This window comes from Pinus tabuliformis, chromosome 7, assembly GCF_031772625.1.
Source record: "Pinus tabuliformis cultivar Carrire ecotype Pingquan chromosome 7, CPIR1, whole genome shotgun sequence".
Lineage (NCBI taxonomy): Eukaryota > Viridiplantae > Streptophyta > Pinopsida > Pinales > Pinaceae > Pinus > Pinus tabuliformis.
The window spans coordinates 1,171,353,856-1,171,374,936 of record NC_142293.1 but is presented as its reverse complement, the minus strand read 5'-3'; positions in this window follow the sequence as shown (position 1 = coordinate 1,171,374,936).

Sequence of the window (21,081 nt, the reverse complement as noted above, 5' to 3'; positions counted from 1 at the left end):
GAGGAAATTATAGTTGTAGAGATGCAACCAATAAAATTCTAAAAGAAGACTGTTATTGGCCTAAGTTGTTTGGTGAGGTGCATGATTATTTCTGGGTCTACCAGAAATGTCAAATGTTTGTAGAAAAATAGAGGTTGGCTATCCTTCCCTTAATGTTTGTTTTTGTAGAGGAATCTTTTAGGAAATGGGGGTTAGACTTCATTGGAGAAATACATCCACCTCCCAGTAGCTAGCACAAATGTATACTCACATCCACTGATTATTTCACTAAGTGGGTGGAAGATACCCCAAATAGAACTGCAACTCATGCAACAAACATCAAGTTTATCAAGGAAAACATCCTTTCCAGGTTCGAATGTCCAAAGAAAATTGTGACTGACAATGCTCAAGCGTTAATGTCAGCCAAATTTATTGATTTTTGCAAAAGGTACAACATTATAGTAAGAAATTCCACTACCTATTACACATAAGGAAATGGATTGGCTAAATCCTCTAACAAAACCTTAGTAAGGATATTGAAGAAGAAAATAGCTAAAAATCAAAAGAACTTAGATTCTCAGTGGAAGTTTCCCCTATGGAAAATAGAGTCACCACCAAGAGGTCTACTTGGAGATCTCCTTTTGAATTAGTTTATGGGAAAGATGCAATTTTCCCTATACAACTAGAAATACCAGTAGCTAAGATCCTACAAGATGTTGAGGAGGAGCCGAATTCATTGACCATAAGGATAAATTAATTGGTAGAGTGATCCAAACTTAAACAGGAACACAGAAGCTTACAAAAATAATCATACATACAAAGATGCAGCAGAAAAACACTTCATTCAAGAGAGGTTCAAGAAAATAGGGAACATGTAAACTAGAATTTTCTTAATTGTCAGGAGAGGATGAAGTTTGTTTTTGATAGAAAAGAAAAGGACAGACCAATGTAGCTAGGAGATTTAGTATATAGGTTTGATGTTAGAAGAGAACATAAAGGAAAACATGGCAAGCGTAACCCTCTGTGGTTTGGACCATTCAATATTGCTGAGGAAAAAGGGAACAATACTTTCTTGCTGGAAAGTTTAGATGGTGAAATGCTTGGACTGCTTGTGAATGGGCAATTTCTCAAGCTCTATCTCCACCATTCAAGAAGCTCATCCTGACCCACTGTAAATATCGATGATCCATTGTGAATACCAGAAACATTTTTGGTTCTTATCATTAGTGTTTTGTTCTATAAAGGATTGAATAAAATGATTCCATTCCCAAGGAATGAGACACTAATTTGTAGGGTCACAGTGCACTGCATGCAATACATAGTCCCTAGTTAGAGCTAATGTTTTTTACCTTCATGATTTCCTTTTGTAGGGGTGCTAAAGGGTTGCATTCAAGGCATATGGCTTAAAAAATAGTTAAATTGGTGATGAGATAAATTTTAGGCCCTAGTACCACAATGAGGAGCTCTAATACCAAAGTCCTCATCCATGGAATACTCCACCAAGTGAGTGCAATAGGGTAAACAACAAAATTAGCATAGACGCGCCTTTTTGGTTAAAGGTTGAGCATATCGCACGATGTATATTCACCCATATCTTCCCGACTAGTCCTCGCAAACATTTCCAGGGGGTAGGGCAGGGGGGAGGAAGTGGGGGTGGGGGGTGATTTGCATGGATGATAAACCAAATCTACTCCTCTGAGTTGTATAGTCAAATGAGCAAGCACGTCGATACAATGGCCCATATTCATTGAGAGGATTAACCATAGGATCCCGCCTACCATTATTCCACCTACCACCTCACAGTTCTGCCAAGATCATTTTTGAAGAGAGTGATGAAAGTAAAGGTAAAATGATAATTTCCTCATCCCCCACTCCTATTGTTGGGTCCCTATAATACTAGTGATTACCCCATTACTATTATATTTATACCCCTTATTTATATTGTTGTGCCCCTATTACCCCCTTATTGTTATTTCTGTGCCCCATAGAACCCCTCTATTGTTATTTTTGTGGCTTTATATTATTATTGTTAGGTCGACTCGATTATATTGTGACTCCTTAGACTCCTATATATAGAAAGGAGGTTTTGTCATTTGAATCATCCAAGAATTGTTCATTTATGTAATGTAAAGGAGGTTGTCCCCTCGAAGAGTCTGAATTCTAAGGCGTTGATCTATCTTTTCTATCTTTTATTGAGCGGGTTTCATAGCATTTGGTATGAGAGCTTTGGATTCTAGGGTTTCGCTGCTCCAAACAGGTCATTGTGGAATTTTCGCTATAACTTTTTTTCTATGACGTTTCAGAAGTCGTAAAAAAAACCCATTTGAGAAGAAATCGCGTTGAACCTTGGGTCCTAATTTCAGAGCTTTTAACGTGATATTTTCGGAGATATGATCTGAGGAAGTTGGTCTTTTTGTAGACTCCTGAATTACATTCAAAATAGATGACCAAGGGAAAATTGTCATAACCTTCTCTCTGGGAATCAGATTGAAATTTCGTAAGAAGGCATAGAAAGAGGACAGACTGTAGTTTCCTGTATATCACTTTCAGAACCAAATATTGAAAAATGTACATGTGGCGCTTCATACAACTTCGATCTTCTGGAAAGGTCTATAATCAGGTCATCTTGGGAGATTGTGCATAACGCTTTCTTGGAGAATCCAATTTGGATTAGACTGGTGGCATTGGAAAGAGGACACAGAGAGCTACTACAGGTCACAAACTCAGAACTAGATGATTGGAAAGCACAGAGATACATCAGAGGCAATATCGAGCTCCTACAAAGTGAAAAAAGGTGTGTAGATTTTTTTAAATTTTTGCTTAAGCTTGGTTTGAAAATTTATTTTGAAGGAATTCAAAGGGCATAGTAGAGCATTATTATCGGTAACTGATGCCCCGAGGAAAGAAAATGCAAACACCTAGTAAGGAACCTGAAATCTCTAGCATGACTCATGAAGAAGAGGAAGAAATGCTACATGATATATCAAAATTACAAGAACAAGTGCAACAAATGTCATGCTTACAAAAGTTAACAAATGCTAAGATAAATGGCGTGGAAGCTAAGATAAATGGCGTGGAAGCTAAGATGGACAATTTGAAGATAGATTTGAACACAAATTTGAAGACAGGCATGGCAAATTTGAAGACAGATTTGACAAATTTTCTACAAGAAATACTTACTAATGGTGAAAAGGTAGTAAAGGAAACTCATGATGAGAACAAAAGAAATGTTAATCATGATTCCATAGACGCTAATGTTGGATCGAAGAATCACCATATTCCAAAAATCGATATGAGGAAGTTTGATGGCAAGGATCCCGCCACATGGATATTACAGATGGAGCAATTCTTCGATCTCAATAATGTGCAAAACACACAAAAGGTACGTATGGCAACTGTATATTTGGAACCAAATCAGTTTGTATGGTATCAATGGCTTTGTTCTCGTAAAAAATTTATCACTTGGGCAATTTTTACGGAAGAATTGATAGCACATTATGAGGATACAAAAAGCAACACTTTTTTTAGCCAATTGATAAGTCTCAAACAAAAGGGTTCAATAATGGAGCACATTGAGGAGTTCCAAAAATTGAACATAAGGGTAAAAGATATTCCAGAGGAGCATAGGATTGATGTGTTCATAGGGTCTTTAAAGGATAATATCCAACATGATGTTCGCCTTTGGGAACCTGATTCATTAGAGAAGGCATTCAGGTTAGCAAGAAAAATGGAAAGCAAAATTATGGCAACTAGGAAGCATACCACTCACAACTATAAAGACGGAAGTGTTGTTGCCCCTAGTCTTCCACAACCTACAAGGTTGACACCACAACAATTGGAAGAAAAAAGAGCAAAAGGGCTTTGTTACAATTGTGATAGCAAATACACAAAAGGTCATAAGTGTGCTGAGAAGAAATTATTCTACATAGATTGTGAAGAGGAAGAAGAAAAGGAGCAAGAAAGGTCAAAAGAAGAGGATATATTCCAGGAACAAAGCCTAGATGAAGAACAAATAAATCCGACCATATCTTGTAATGCATTGGCAGGAATTACCACTCCTCAAACCATCAAGATAGAAGGACAAATCAAGAAGAAAAAGGTAATAGTGTTGATTGATTCAGGAAGCACCCACAATTTTATTCATTGTAGGGTAGCAAAAGAATTGAATTGCTTCCTATATCCAGCACCAGAGTGTCAAGTGATGATTGCAAATGGAGGAACAATAAATTTCTCTGGAAAGTGCCATAATATCAAGCTATCCATGGGAGAATATGTATTGACTAGCCCAATGCTTTCCATTCCAATGGGAGGTGCTGATGTTGTACTAGGAGTCCAATGGCTACAATCCTTGGGTACAATAGCTTTTAATTTTCAAGAACTTTTCATGAAATTTTCTGTCGAAGGAAAGGAAGTTGAATTAAGGGGTATTGCAGGGAAACCAGGAAAGATAATCAGCTCTAATGGCATGACAAAGCTTCTAAAAAAGGAGCAAAGAGGTGTAATTGCACAATTATGTTCGCTAGATGTTTCCACATTGGAATCATCTATTTCTCCAGATCTCCAAAAAGTCCTGGACAATCATTCCAAGGTATTTGAGACTCCCAAAGGTCTCCCACCTATGCGTGATCATGATCATGCTATTCATCTGATTCCAGGAAGTGTTCCTCCAAACATCAGGCCGTACAGATATCCCTATGTCCAAAAAAGTGAAATTGAACGTATGGTTGCAGAAATGCTAGAGGCTGGTATAATTCAACCGAGTCAAAGTTCTTTCTCAGCTCCAGTAGTATTGGTGCACAAGAAGGATGGATCATGGCGCATGTGTCCGGATTATAGGGAGCTCAACAAGCTCACTATTAAAGATAAGTTCCCCATTCCTGTCATTGATGAATTACTGGATGAATTGCATGGATCAATTTACTTCACCAAGTTGGATCTTCGTTCGGGATATCATCAAATCAGAATGAAGATTGAAGACATTCCGAAAACGGCATTTAGAACTCATGAGGGTCATTATGAATTTTTGGTCATGCCTTTTGGCCTTACCAATGCACCTTCAACATTTCAAGGTTTGATGAATTCAATTTTCAAACCATTCCTTAGAAAATTTGTGTTAGTATTTTTTGATGATATACTAATCTACAACAAGTCTTGGAAGGATCATGTTGAACATGTTGACAGGGTGCTACAACTATTGGAGGAGAAACAATTATATGCAAAAAGATCCAAATGTTTCTTTGGAGTCCAGGAGGTGGAATATTTGGGTCATATTGTATCTCATGAAGGAGTTAAGGTAGACCCTAGCAAAATTAAAGCCATTAAGGAATGGAAAATCCCCACATCCATAAAGCATCTGCGAGGATTTCTTGGGTTGACAGGGTATTATCGCAAGTTTGTTAAGAATTATGGGAGAATAGCAGCACCTCTAACAACATTATTGAAGAAAGATTCATTTTCATGGACTTCGGAAGCAACAAAGGCCTTTGAACATCTTAAAGAGGCAATGTGCCAAGCACCGGTCTTAGCTACACCGGACTTCACAAAAACCTTTATTGTGGAATGTGATGCTTCAGGAAATGGAATTGGTGTTGTTCTAATGCAAGATGAAAGACCCATTGCTTTTGAAAGTCGTCCAATCAAGGGAAAGTTTTTAAGCAAAGCTATTTATGAGAAGGAAATGTTGGCAATACTCCATGCACTTAAGAAATGGCGACCCTACCTAATGGGAAGACACTTCAAGGTAAAAACGGATCATGATAGCCTTAAATACTTTTTAGAACAAAGATTATCCTCTGAAGAGCAACAAAAGTGGGTCACAAAGATGTTGGGTTATGACTTTGAAATCATCTACAAAAAAGGGAAGCAAAATGTGGTGGCAGATGCACTCTCAAGAAAGGATGAGGATGTGGAAGCATTGTTGTGTGCCATTTCTATTATCCAACCAGATTGGATAAACGAAGCAAGGGAGGAATGGAAGAATGACGAAGAAGTGTGGGCACTTATTCGAAAGCTACAACAAGATTCCAGTACTTCTGATACATTTAGCTGGAAAAATGATTCGTTATGGTACAAAGATCGCTTATACCTCTGTAAGAATTCCCAGCTAAAACAAAAGATTCTTATGGAATTGCACACTTCTCCCTTAGGAGGGCACTCAGGATTTTTAAAAACTTACCACAGGGTTAAGAAGGAATTTTTTTGGGATGGCCTTAAATCAGATATTCAAAAGTTTGTGGCGGAATGTTTGGTTTGCCAACAAAATAAAGTTGAAACAATTAAGACACCGGGTCTATTACAACCTTTATCCATTCCAAGCCAACGTTGGGAGGAGGTTTCAATGGATTTTATCACAGGTTTACCCAAGTCTGAGGGAAAGAGTGTCATCATGGTGGTAGTTGACAGACTTACCAAGTATGCACACTTTTGTGCATTATCACATCCATTTAAAGCCAGTACAGTTTCTACTGCATTTATGGAAACAGTTCAAAAGCTACATGGAAACCCAAAGATTATTGTAAGTGACAGAGATCCCATTTTCACTGGAAATTTTTGGACAGAATTATTTTCTTGTCTTGGTACTCAGTTAGCTCATAGCTCATCTTATCATCCTCAATCTGATGGGCAAACTGAGATAGTAAACAAATGTTTGGAAGGATATCTTCGTTGCTTTGTATCTGATAAACAGACACAATGGGTCAAATGGTTGCCTCTGGCTGAATGGTGGTATAACACTTCCTTCCATACAGCAACAAAAATGACCCCATTTATGGCACTTTATGGGTATCAACCACCATCCATCACATCATATTTAAGAGAAAATTCTAAGGTTCAGGCAGTGGAACATCACATCGAACATCAACAACAAGTCCTCCAACTCTTAAAGGATAACCTCGTGTTGGCACAAAATAGAATGAAACAACAGGCAGATCAACATCGCAGTGAAAGAAGTTTTGATGTAGGTGATTGGGTATTCCTACGGCTACAACCATATAAGCAAATGTCCCTAAAGCAAGCTAAGAAGGATAATAAATTATCACCAAAGTATTATGGTCCGTACAAGGTGTTGCAAAAGATTGGTACTATGGCATACAAATTGGAGCTTCCTGCAGCTTCTCGATTGCACCCAGTTTTCCATGTTTCATGTTTAAAGAAGGTTATAGGTGACAAGCTCCCAATTCAAACAATATTTCCAGAACTTGACGAGGAAGGAAAAATTATATTGGAACCTGAAGCAGTCACAGAAACAAGAACTCGACAACTACGAAATCGATCAATTTCAGAGTATCTTATCAAGTGGAAGAACTTATCTGCTGAAGATTCCACATGGGAGGATGAGAATTTTATGCAGAAGTATCCAGAATTACTCAAGCGTTGAGGACAACACTTTTTTGAAGGAGAGGGGCATGTTGGGTCCCTATAATACTAGTGATTACCCCATTACTATTATAGTTATACCCCTTATTTATATTGTTGTGCCCCTATTACCCCCTTATTGTTATTTCTGTGCCCCATAGAACCCCTCTATTGTTATTTTTGTGGCTTTATATTATTATTGTTAGGTCGGCTGGATTATATTGTGACACCTTAGACTCCTATATATAGAAAGGAGGTTTTCTCATTTGAATCATCCAAGAATTGTTCATTTATGTAATGTAAAGGAGGTTGCCCCCTCGAGGAGGCTGAATTCTAAGGTGTTGATCTATCTTTTCTATCTTTTCTTGAGCGGGTTTCATAACACCCATCCACCTATCACCTTCATCACCCAATCATCCTCCGCCATGTGTCCCCCCTATGATTTCATCAATCGTTAAATGGCTGTTACCCCTATTTTCTTATAAAGAACATTCCCTCTCCAAATTTTTGAATTTTGTTTTCCTTTTCTAGTGCAAACGCATCCAATCGGTCATCCATTCTACAACATTGTTTGAACACCAAGCGTATCCAAAACTCCCATCCAACGGTGTTTTCAGTTGTCACTACGCCAATGAGGTAACTTGTTGGTCCCCTCCACCTGTGAAATATTTCAATATTTGTTTAAAATGAAGAAGGCATCCTCTAAGATCTTAAAAGCCTCAAAAGAAAAACCCTTGTATAATGTTGAACTGCTCGTTGGGACAGAGGCACAAATTTCAGACCCCTTTTGTTCTTACCACTTGTCAGACATCCGATTCAACATTTATGGCAACAAAATCAGAGCAGATGACTCGCTCTGTGTAGTTGACTTAGGGTCCTTTTATTCAATCGACCCTCCTATGCATCATTTCCTTGAGTTCATTTCCTCGTTAACTACTACATACATAGAAAAAAATAATTGTTTTCTTTCCTCCACTAGAGCCAAAATCATAGAGGTGACCCCAATGTTGATCCAAAAAACTATAATTTACCCAAGCTCCCGTGAACCACAGAAATTCATAGAAACCACTGTGGTTTATAATTATACTACCCTTCCAGTTTCTGAACGATAATACTTTCTAAAAATGGTCCTAGCCCCTAGCTTGCATTTCTTACCTAATGCTGATAGTTTCCCAAAAAATATCTTTTTTTGAGTCTGTGCAGCCTATTCTATCTATAATTTCTCATCTATTTTGGGAGATAATGGAAATATGGACAATAAATATTCCATAGGGTTTCTAAGGGAGATTATGCAACGAGGCCGTCCATTTGACATACCTTCTTACTTGGTCGAGTCCATAAAATTTTGACTAAGACATTTTCCTACCGCCACATACTTCACGTATTATTTCTTGTTGTTCTATCTATTTTTGTACACTCATGTGGATGAGATTGAGTGCTTGGGTCTTAGTCTAATGGCCCTAAACAAAGAGAGGAATTCGATTTTTTGCTCGAATGTCACTGTTAGGAGGAGACTTGATAATGATGACTATTCCTAATTCATATCCTCCTACATGGCCATTGCTTGTAAATTTATTCATAATGTTTCCCCTCCAAGAATCCTCCCGCAGGAAAAATAAATACTTCAAGTGAGTAAGGCCACCATGGTGGTAGAATGGTGCCAGTTTGAGGATTACACGGAGATTATGGTCTATGGGTGTGAGCTTCCTCCTTATTACTTTCTTGTATTCATCCCTATGAGGATATTCGACGTTTAGTTCATCAAACAATGTCTTAATGTGGAGCAAGTCCACCTTTTCCCTATAAAAAAGGGATATATCTTCAAGTGGGTTAAGCATATAGGGCCTTTTATTGTTAAATCCAGACAGGCCTTTGTGGCACCTGCGGAATTACTGAAACAAAGTAATTTATATGTGGGACATGTTTGGCATTATAATGCTCATGGTGTCATTGAAAATAAAAGGGATAGAATAAAGGCTTCAACTTAATAACACGAATGTAGGCGTGAGCTTGAATGGAAAGTTAACATTGATTCATGGCCTGTTAACATAAAGATGGAGATCGAGACTTGAAAAACAAAGAAAAAAGCATACAAAAGGACCATTGATGAGAGAGGGGATGTAGAAATGGAATACGTACACACCAAAAAAAAGACCAAGACCCAAGAGATAGATCAAGAAGAAATCAAGAGTGTGTTGGTAGAGACACAACCATACCAAGTAGGATTCGAGGTGAATTTGGAGGACCTACTGCAAACTCCTGCCTCGTCATCCTCAGAGGTAGACATTCTGAGTTCACAAGAAAGTGCAACTACAACTACGTTTATTTGGCCTACTATAATGACCATTGAAGAAAGGAATAAGAAAATAAGGAAGGAGATGTAACATCAAATGGCATCCCATTCAGTATCATACCAGTTGAGACTTTTGGATATTATGGACTTAGAGAGAAATCAAATTAAATTCTTGTTTCATCCCCATTAGCATAGTCACTATCATCGAGCTCCCATTTCAAGGGCCTCGATGTTTCTTTAGACTTTCAAAGTGTCCCTCTATTGGATAAGGTCAACTTCCACGCGCATGTGGGAGACATGTTTTAAATTAATATTAATTGAAATTAATTGAGCATAAGAAAGGCTAAGAAGCTATTAGAGAAGGTTGCAGCAAGATTAAAATAGGAAAGACCTAACTCCAAATCTCTACATATGAAAAATGAGAAATTCAAGGAGTTTATTATGAAACTGGGGGTGAATCCATAGGATAATGCTGCATTTGAGGCCCTTCTTCAAAGCTCACAAGCAAATTTTTAGGAGTTAAGAAACAAGCTGAAGATGCTAGCCAACGAATATGTGTAGTCCAGGGAACTTGCACACATGGATGAAGAGAAAGAGATCTTGGAAAAAGAGTTGATAGACAAGAGAAATGATTTGGTGGCTCTTAAGGAATAGGTAGAAAAAATTTAGCTAAGAATAGACACTCGCATTTATGCAGTCTTGGAGCATGAGAACCCTTAGAATCCCACAAAAAAAATTACAAAGACCCTCAATCAGCTCTAGATCTTAGAAGGGGAGATCAAGAAGGTGCAGAAGTACTTAGATATGACATAGCGAGCCCTAGAACAAAATGAAAAGCAGTTTGAGACTTCCAAGGCTACTGCAGATCGCATCAATAAGAACATGTAGTAATCCAATCAAGAGATCTCTGAGCTTAAAGGTGAACTGAAAGGAAATATGCCTCTCCTACAAGATAAGAAACTAGTCTAGGATGAAATAACAGTGGAGATGAAAAACAACTAGGAGCACATAACTTCTATGGATGAGGAGAAGATTGTGATCAAGGACTATAAGTTCTTGATCCAAGCTTCTAAGCAAGTATCTCAAAAGAATTGCCAAATTTCCAATAAATTCATCCAGTTTGTAAATGAGAAGTCACTGAGTGAGTTGAGGGCTATAGATGTGCTCGATAGGGTGTCTCCTTTCATGGAGATCTCCAAAGTAGTTCAGAAGGTGCAGGCAAGAGCCAAATATGAAGAATTCCTAGACATGGTGTTGAAGGATGTGGCTACCTTCAACTTTGAGTTTGAGGAGAGACTGAAAGCAGGGATGCCTAACTATTGTTATTTTGTGGGAGTTCTCATCGAGTGGGAACAATGAAGTCAAAGGTTAGGTGAGGCCAAGGGAAAGGTTGATTCATGTCATCATACTTCGAACTTGAAGGGTAAAATTATTGTTAATTATCTCAGAAGGGATTCTCAGCTATTACGATTGGTTAATACCTTGTTCCACACTATGTTGAATTATACAGGGCTCAAAAATCTCAAACTTTCACAATACCAATTCTTTCATGTTTCTCTACCAACTCAAATGTTGTGGTAAAGATGCGAACAATTCATCAATCCTCAAGCGTTCGAGACCATCAACCCAATGACACTGCTTCGTGAACCGATCTATCATGATTAAAGATACTGCTGATTTTTTCGATCACGACACTTTGATTTTTATGGTTTATGTAAATACTCTAGTTTTAGAGACTCAATGCTAATTAGTTAGGATCTCGCTAGTACAGTTGTGCCACTAAACCACACTAACATTTTTGTTATGATGATTCACTTCGAGATCAAGAAAGAATATTTTGTAAGGGTTTCTCTTCATGATGGCATGTAGAAAATTATTTATGATGCAAAACCAAGGGTTCTCAATTTGGTTTTCAAGAGGGAAGCTCTGTAAATTGTAAATGAAATGGATGTTGTGTTGAATATTAATGTAAGTTTTTGGCGATTCTCGCTCATATGAATGTGTAGTATGTACTCTTTGTTGTATTTGTTCTATATACCCTCACTATCCTTCTCACATTACATGTAACAAAAACTTACGTATTTGTTTTCATGAATTCATGGATTCATCTATGTCTAATGTTGATCTAAGATGCCTATGACGGATAAGAATTGTTATCCTTAAAATGCACTCCATATATCTTAGCACATCATTTGAATGTTTTTATCATCAACCTCCGGTGTAACTTTGATGCACTCGATTCTTAATTTAACCCATGTGCATTGGTTTTCTTTCCTTATTAATTCCTCTCTCTAATATACTACAAATGAATGATAAGGTTGCATGCTCATGTAATGTTGGTGGTTGCTATTAGAAATTAATGATTCTATAAGTATTACTTTGCACCCACATTAGTATTTCTCTTAGTAAAGAAAATCATGAACCAATTATAACTTCTAATCTAGTTATTTATTGAGTGTAAGTGAATAATTAAAGCATATCTTAAAAGCACTCGTCAAAATGTGCTACAAACTAGTATCTCTTCAACCTAGGGTTACGAATAGGAGATACAACATGATCCACAATAACATTTGGATTAAAGAAAATATATGATTTTACCTATTAGAACTTTGGTGAAGGCAATATCTTGTCACTCAAATGACATATTAATATGATGTCAACAATCAATCCACTACTATAATCAATCCACTACTATTATTTGAGAGCATAAGGTCGAGACTAACAACGTACGTTATAGTGTAAATGAATATAATAATAAAGGTTTACAAAATAAATAATGTATCTCCATAATTTATAATTATGATATATGCAAGATGAAAAGGTAATAATTAATTATTACTATTATTTTATTTATCATATTGTTTTACTGAATGCTTCTAGAACTTCATTTATTATCTATTTTTATTACACAATTATATTTTCATCCCTCAATCATCTAAATTAATCAATTAGTTTTAAATAATAATTTAGTGAGAGCCCTTAATCTATACATGTTTTATATTTATGTAGTTAGGTGAATGTTTTTTAGATTCAAGACTTTTAATTTAATTATCAATAATAATTAGGTGAATGGTAAACATGTAATCTTTACCAAATATTACATTATCTTCATAGTAGTATAGACAAATCAAAGATATATATTTATTTTCAAATTAGTAATGTATTTTTTACAAATCATGAATTTCCATGGTAAAATGAGGTAAATGCCCATGATTAAGAATATTGTTCCATAGATTTCTAAATTTATATATGTTTAGAATTTAGTTATATTTTATGATATTTTTTTTTAATTTCAAAAAGATTTATATCATATAGTAAGTATTTTGAAGTTAATTATATATTAATTCTTATTTGTATATTTATCTCCATAGTAGTTATGTACCTTTTCTAAATCATAAATTTCCATGGTAAAATGAGGTAAATGCCTATGATTAAGAATATTGGTCCATACATTTCTAAATTTATATATCTTTAGAATTTAATTATACTTTATGATATTTTTTTTAATTTGAGAAGCATTTGTATCATATAGTAAGTATTTTGATGTTAATTATAAATTAATGCTTATTAGTATTTACCATTCATTTACTTTACACTACCCCACCACAAAAAAATAGAATAGCTCACTATTATCCTCATCTTCCCAAAAAAAACTTTTAACTATTATCACTATGAACCTTTTGATTGTTAGTGATTAAGTTATTATTCTTTTAAGAGATGAGTTAAAGAACAATAGTAGTACAAGTTACTATAAAAAGTAGTCCACTTGGAATATCTTTGTTGATAATCCATTTCTCAAATGGTGAGGGAGTGCCATCTACACATTGCAAAGAAAAGTAAACATTACAAAGTGAAGGGATCCAATTTACAAATATTATATTTGAATGTAAGATCCCTATGTTTTTCTTGTCTTTTTAGACTTTGAATTATTATTTGATTGGATGGCTAGGGAAGTTATAATTCTACTTATGTGAAATGTAAATATTTTATTATTATTTGAGCTAATAAATAAATTGTTTGGAAATATAAAAGAGAAATAGAGTTTTAGAAGACTTTTTGTGCCTTTATGAAAATTTGTTTAGTGGTTAAATCAATATGTTAGACTTTCCCTTAAAGTCTCTTCAAAATACCTAGGAGAAAAATAATTAAAAATATTAAAATAATAAGAGAAAAAATAAGACCCTCGACTAAAGCACTAATGGAGAAAAATATAAGCTTCAAATTAAAAAATTATACTATTTTTAAAAAAACTAAAACAAAAAGAACTACTCAAAAAAACACTACTAAAAATTTGGTGAGACAAAATCCATAAAATAAACCACAAAAGAACCAAAGTCGAGTGGTTGTTGATTTTTGAGGAAAAGGTCTTAGATTGAGGAACTAGTGGAGATTGTTCAAAATTGGATGAAGGTGCTTTGTTCGTGAATATTCCCACAACTTTTTTTATGGTTAACAATTTATTATATTCTCTTTGGAGTGTATTTAATAATTTATTTAATCTCAAAAAGGATATTTATCGGATAGATTTAAATTGGATAAGAAATTATCACATGTTATAGAATTACTAGGAAAAGGTATTTTAATGAATGCGAGACATGGTTGAAGTGTGGCTGTCCCTTATATGATTATATATTTTGACCTTGAAAGAAAAGTCGAATTCTACTTGCATGCATGTTTTATAGTTATACGTGTTACCGTCAAATTAAAGAGGAAATGAATAAGAAGGTATTGTAAGTACATAAGGAATCTACCTGTAAAGGACATAGTGCATGCGTAGATATGAATTATATATTTTGCCATAATTATTAATGGAATTGGCATAGAGTTCGCATACAATAGATATTCATAGAGAATATTCTTTAATTGTTTTGGTAATTTCAAATTGAAACCTCCCGGATTCGAGTGTCATTACGGGTCTCACAGTTTTCCATGCATGAGTTTAATGCCCAATACTGCCAGCTGCAGAGCAGCGTGGCCTCCCGGGACATAACCTCATGTGAGCAAGGAATGGATATTAATGCGAGCTCGCGTGGTGGTTTTAAAATTAAGATATGTGTTGATCGATGCATTATGCCTCTGGTTATAATCATGCTGATCCAAGACTCATTCATCAAGCTTTGGGCTCTGTCGCGCGGTGATAGAACTGGGTTTGCAGGAGTTGTGGGTGCTGGTTTAAATCTGGTGCATCGCTGCGGGCTCAAAGCCATCCTTCTCAAAGGTAATCTCGCCCTTTTCTTGATTCTCGCTCTTTGTTATTGTCTGCAATTCTCATAGCGGTCCTGTTATAATGTGTTATCGGTCGCTAGATCTAGCGAGCAACCCTGCTGCCTTACCCAACCCCGTCCTGGTAGTCATCCCACTCATAACCCTTTTGAGTCCCACCTTCATACTGTCATCATGGTGCATTCAGGCAAGCGGCAACCCTCTCAGGGACGTCATGACACCCGTATGCAACCTCCAGTTGGTTTTGCCATGGAAACAACGCCAGATTCGTTCAATCCCTCCCCTGTCCATGATGCTGGACCTTCTGTTGGCTCTGGCAGGAAACCCATTCCGAAAAGTGCTTTTCAAACAACGCACTTCAAATTTCAGAGCAATCTGCACAGACCCCTGGTCACCACCCACATTACCCTTATACTCTCGGAAGAGGAAAACCTTGTCTCCCCCTTAGCCTGCATCGCCCTTGTCCCCTCTCAAGGTAGTGAGAACTCCTCCGGCAAAGATGGCATGAAGAATTGGGAAAAAGAGATAAATGAGCAGGAGGCTTTTCTTAAAAATCCTCCTCCAATCGAAGAAACAGGACTTGCAGCCGAGGACTGAACTCAGGGCGAGGCGGAGCACACCATAGCTATCACTGATAGTGATTTAAGCAGAATTGAAGGTCTGAAGACTGGAGACACTGATCGGGCTGAGAAGAAGAACAATGCACTAGCAGAGGAGAAGTAATGCCACTTGGGACTATTCCTTTTTGTATCACGGTTTCAGGTTTATGGTCAGGTTTCTATGCAAAATGTCCTATCGTTTTTTGGCTCCCACGTGGAATTTGATGACTCTTTATATACTGGGTTGCAAAATCTTTTGTATCTCTGTGTTGGTTCAGTTCTCCTTCACGGCAAAGCATGTCTCTCTCTTTGTCTGATTTCTGGTCTCCTGCACTTTGTAACTGGTTTCCCCACCTCATGTCTATAATGGGGCTGTTCTGTTGTGACGCCTCGATCATATGTAAAAATATTTTGCCTTTCAGTTAATAGAAGTTAGTATTTACAGAGAAAAAAAAATTTTCAAACTGAAACGGAAAAGGGAGAGATATATGGGACTCTTTAAAAAAAAATTCGAGAAAATTTTTTCATGTAGAGATATGAGATAGCTACGGAGATAAATTCTTTTATTATTTAAATTTATGTTTTTATATTTTCATCGATCCTAGAAGGCATGGAATAGATCTGGAAACATCAATTAATATATGAAAATGAGGACGAATGTAGAGATATATATGTTGAAGTTACTTTCTATAAAAATAAATAAAAGAATTATTTTTTCTTAGGCTCACACTAATTATACAATTGAGTTTGTGTGTATAGCTAGTAAAACTATATTGAAGAGGCTTACAATGGTGTGTATTATCAATTCCAATAATCTTGCTCCCTTAAATATTTTGAAAGAAAAATTATAGGAATGATATTAACTTATTATTACATTATTTTCAGAATTGAGTTCCTAGGATGGAGTTAATAAGTTTAATACTCAATTAAGTTAAGAAAACACAAACTTAAGTACATTATAAATATATTGTTAATTTAAATATTATATTCAGCCAAATATATACCAGAAAAGTGCAAGGATAACCCAAAAAAAACATAAATATATACAAAATAGAAGGCAAAAAATAAAATTTGATGTTGGGATATTAATCCATTATATAATACTTGAATAAATGTAACTAGACATTGTTGTGTACAAATAAACAAATTCTTTTTCCAAAGAATAAAACCACCACACATGCTTCTTATGGCTTAAGAAGAAAAAAAAGGCATGAAAATTAATGAATTATATTAACTATTGTGGGTGGAAAGGAGTATCACAAAGGAAAATAACTAGTTCTCCATGAGGCAATAAAAAAATTCATACATAGAATATCATAGACAAATTCAATTTGCACTAAATATATCAAGTAAGAGTAATTGTATTAAAGTTGGAAACTTTAGTAAACGATTTCGATATAGTCAGGCCCTCGAATGATAGTTTAAATAATAATAATAAACCCGACCACCGTTGAATGGTGTTCAAACCCTCGTTGCGTATAGTCACACACAATCTCCCAGGGTAGAAAACATTCAATTTGAAATAACTAAAAGTAACCTTAAATAAGATTTTGAATAAGAAAATCCATAGTTTCCATTCAATATGTTGGGTAAACAAAGGGGAAATTTTTGAAGGAAGCTAACCTGTGCAAAAATCCAAGTAAAAAATAAGCTGATATATTACTTTCAAAAAAAACAATCTTTATCCATTAGTATGGGAACTCATATATGGAACACCTGCAATGATTTAGGTTAGAACCATTGAGAGTGGAACGGAGAAAAAATTGAAATGCAAGCATGAGGAAAACCCAAACAAATTAACTATTAATAGTAAATACATGCCCTAGATCCAAAAGGTAAGCAGTAAAGGACACAAATTTTTAAAGAAAAACAAGTCATAAATAAGAATAAGATGGAGGGCATTGGGGTTAGTTAAAACGCTAAGAAAAAACCTTAATTTTTTTGTCACCATTATGAAATTTAAGGAATGGTGGTCTAACGCGTGGAACGATAATAGACATAAATATTAAGAGAAATAATAAATAACAATGAAAATAGAATCCCCCAAGTTATCCCTCAAATAACCACTGAGTACATAATAGTAAGGAATGGTGGTCTAACGCGTGGAACGATAATAGACATAAATATTAAGAGAAATAATAAATAACAATGAAAATAGAATCCCCAAGTTATCCCTCAAATAACTACTGAGTACATAATAGTCGCGACCAATGAGCTCGGTATATAAAAGCCCTTATCCATACTCAATAAATCAATCAACTGAACACATTAAGTGAGTGTTTAGGGAAGATAATTACCAAAACTCTGCCAAAAATATATATTCTAGAGAGCCCAAGATATTAATATCCATAACGTAAAATACAACAAAGGGTTTGCGAGAATCTTAGCACAAGTTATAAATCGAGGAAATCATAAGATTAATAACGTAAAGGATAAGGAAATTACCTTTGCAGCTACATTTGTAAAAATGAAACCCTATTCCAAATCTTAGAGCCTTTGCCACAATAAAGAGCTTAGATTTCATGAAAATCAATAATGAGACCCTAATTCCATTAAAAACGCTTGTGAACTACTTAACTTAGTTCGGCTTTGTTGTCGAAACCAAACGAGAATGAAAAATTGAAAATAAAGTTATAAAGATTAGTGCTAAATACCAAACGACCTGAATAATGGTTGGTGTAAATTCAAGAACTTATTAAGTTGAGGCCAAATTCCCATGGAAAATCCTAAATTTGTCTCCACGCTGTAATCCAAATAGATATACAAAAGGGTTAAGGCATATACATTGCAACTAAAATAAAAAATGAAATAAAAAATGTGAAGTCAACCAAACCATAGGGTTTTGATTAAACCTTCAGACAAGGCCCCTTATGATAGATACAATTGAACTCAGCCGTTGAAATAGCCAGTATGCCCAAGCTAGGTGTCAATAGAAATTACATGGCCACTGCGATGTGGCAATAGAAATAATATGTCGAGTATGTGCTACATGTGGTGCCAAATAAAATGTTATCTCACATGACTCAAGCAACTTATTCTTCGACCATATAATATGAAAATTTTACAAGGACGAGAATTAAGCGATAATAGGTACACATTGAGGGTTTCAAATAAGATGAATATGAATGATTTAATATATGTGGATACGTTGTTTAGTGAAACTATGATGAGATCATTGTAATTCAACAACAAGGTATGCCATCAACAGCACAAAGGTTATGAAGCTTTTTAGGACTAATGGGAAATGGTGGAAAACCGAAACCCTTTTATATAAATAGATCTAAAGAAAACATTAGCGATATACTATATGGTAAAAATGCATATTTAATGGTTGTAAATGAAATGTTATAACTTTGTCTTGCTGCTGTGCATCACTTTTTGGTGTTTGTAGCCAGCTAAGCCATTTTTCCTTCATTTTCCACTTACATTTCCATCTATATAACATTTGAAATATCAAACCAGGTAAATATTTAGTTTATTTTTAATGATTTAATATTTTATAAAGTCTTGCTTTAAAATTAAAATTTTAGCTGTAATTACTAGATGTTGCAACTTCCTTTAATAGCTCCATGGTTTTTATATGTGCACTACAGTTGGGTGAAATCTAAAGGCTGCTCCGTAATCCTGGGTGTACAAGGATGGGAAAATCCTATTTTTCTCTTCAAAAGGTTCAATGAGGTGCTCCATCAACACTTGTCAAACTAGGCCATTCATGCAAAAAAATCCCTATTTTATGCATAAAATTTGGTTATTTTTACTTTAATGGATTTCTACCAAATTTTAGTAATAAGAGGGATGAATTTGACCTATAGCTTTTATTTAATATTGTCATAAATACATTTGAATATTTTTAGATATATTTTTACAAAGCTCTTGTATAAATAAGTGGCATTTGAAGGAGGAACACATCTATTATGCTATGATAAGTTTGAAGACATTTGCAAATTAGCAAAGACAGTTGATATGAGAGCTTTTTATCTTTCTTTTGTGCTTAATGAATTATTTCCACTCTCATTATCAAGTTATTTTAAGCTTGTATTCACTTAAAGTGTGCAATCAAAGCTTGGAGGGTCCCCATTGCCAAGCATGTACACTAGTTTCTCATTGTTTGGTATGCTTTTTAGTTTGTTGTAATTTCTTTGAGTGGTTCGTGATTTATTTTGGTATTATCTAAAAAAGTTGTTATTGACATTCTTGATGAGATATATCATGAGTTGAACTCATGTAAGGGAGTTTAATATGCTTTTCATTTTCAATAAACTAGACTTGTCAAATATTGTTCATTTTGCTTAAATATGATTGAATTGCTGCAATTTAGTTATTTAATTATTTCATTAAATAAATTCATCGTCTCAAGGTATTCATTTTGTGATTTGAGTCTTTTGAATCTATCTCTTGTAAGGGATATTGAAGTTTACTTGACAATAATTCTTAAGATCTCAAGATTAGTTAAGTGTTAATCTTTTAGAAAAAATATCTAAACCATGGATTTTGCGGTGCTTCTATGTTTACAAAGTCAGGATTGATGATAAAATTATTATACAATTTATACCCTTAAATTAGAATTACATTTTTGGGGTGAAGCACATTTATAGAGTAAAAGTTTACTTAATTCATTTAAAATTTTTTGAAAAAAAAAATTAACAAATTTTAGCTTATCATTGAGTTATGTTTCTTTATTCCTAGACAAAGATATGAGAAGGGTAGATATACAAAGAAAACCCCCCCAACCACTCAACCATTGGTGGTAGAAGGACCATCTACATTTGAACTAACTACACCAATTAGAAAACCAACTTTGGAAGAGATAGAGGAAAATCAATGTTGAGGGCAAAGGTTAACTCTTACAGAAAGAAAAACTTTGTTGGCTTATAAAGAAAATAGAAAACAAACATAGGAAGAAACATCTTCCATAGGAATACAAAATGAAACAAGAAAACCAATTGTTCAACCTATCCCTCAACAACTAGAGCAACCAATTGATCAACCTTTCCTTGAACAACGATAGAAAGTTGAAGAAGTACAAACTCACTTTTTTAATGAAACATTTGAAACAACTAGAAAGGAAATGGTAGAAGAAGGACAAGGAGCCAATATTCTAGGACTAGCTACAGAACAACAACTACAATATGAAAGACAACAGAAAGGTTGGGAAAGGAAAAGAGAAGAATAGAGAAGACGAGGATGATACAAGAAGAGAGAATGAAAGCAAGAGAAGAGGTTGATTTTGGATTTCCAATCTTAGACACTAGAGAAATTTTGGGTGAAGAGGTAAAAAATAAAATACTCCACCTTTTGTTATACCAAATTTCTGTGGTATTTCTTGTGAAGATCGTGACTAGTTCTTATTTGAATTTGATATTCTATGTCATACCTATGGTTATAGTGATCATGAACATAAGATTTATCTTTTCCGTGCTACCCTTAAAACTTTTGTATTAATATGGTTCATGGGATTAGGTGAACATACTATTACGAGTTGGGAAGACATGAGGAAAATTTTCCTTGAGACATATCAAGGATACTATAAGCCTAGAGATTCAAAGCATGATTTTTTTAGGATGTCTCAACAAGAAGACGAAAGTTTAGAGGAATATCTAGGAATATCTCTCTATAACTTACAAAAATCTAGAT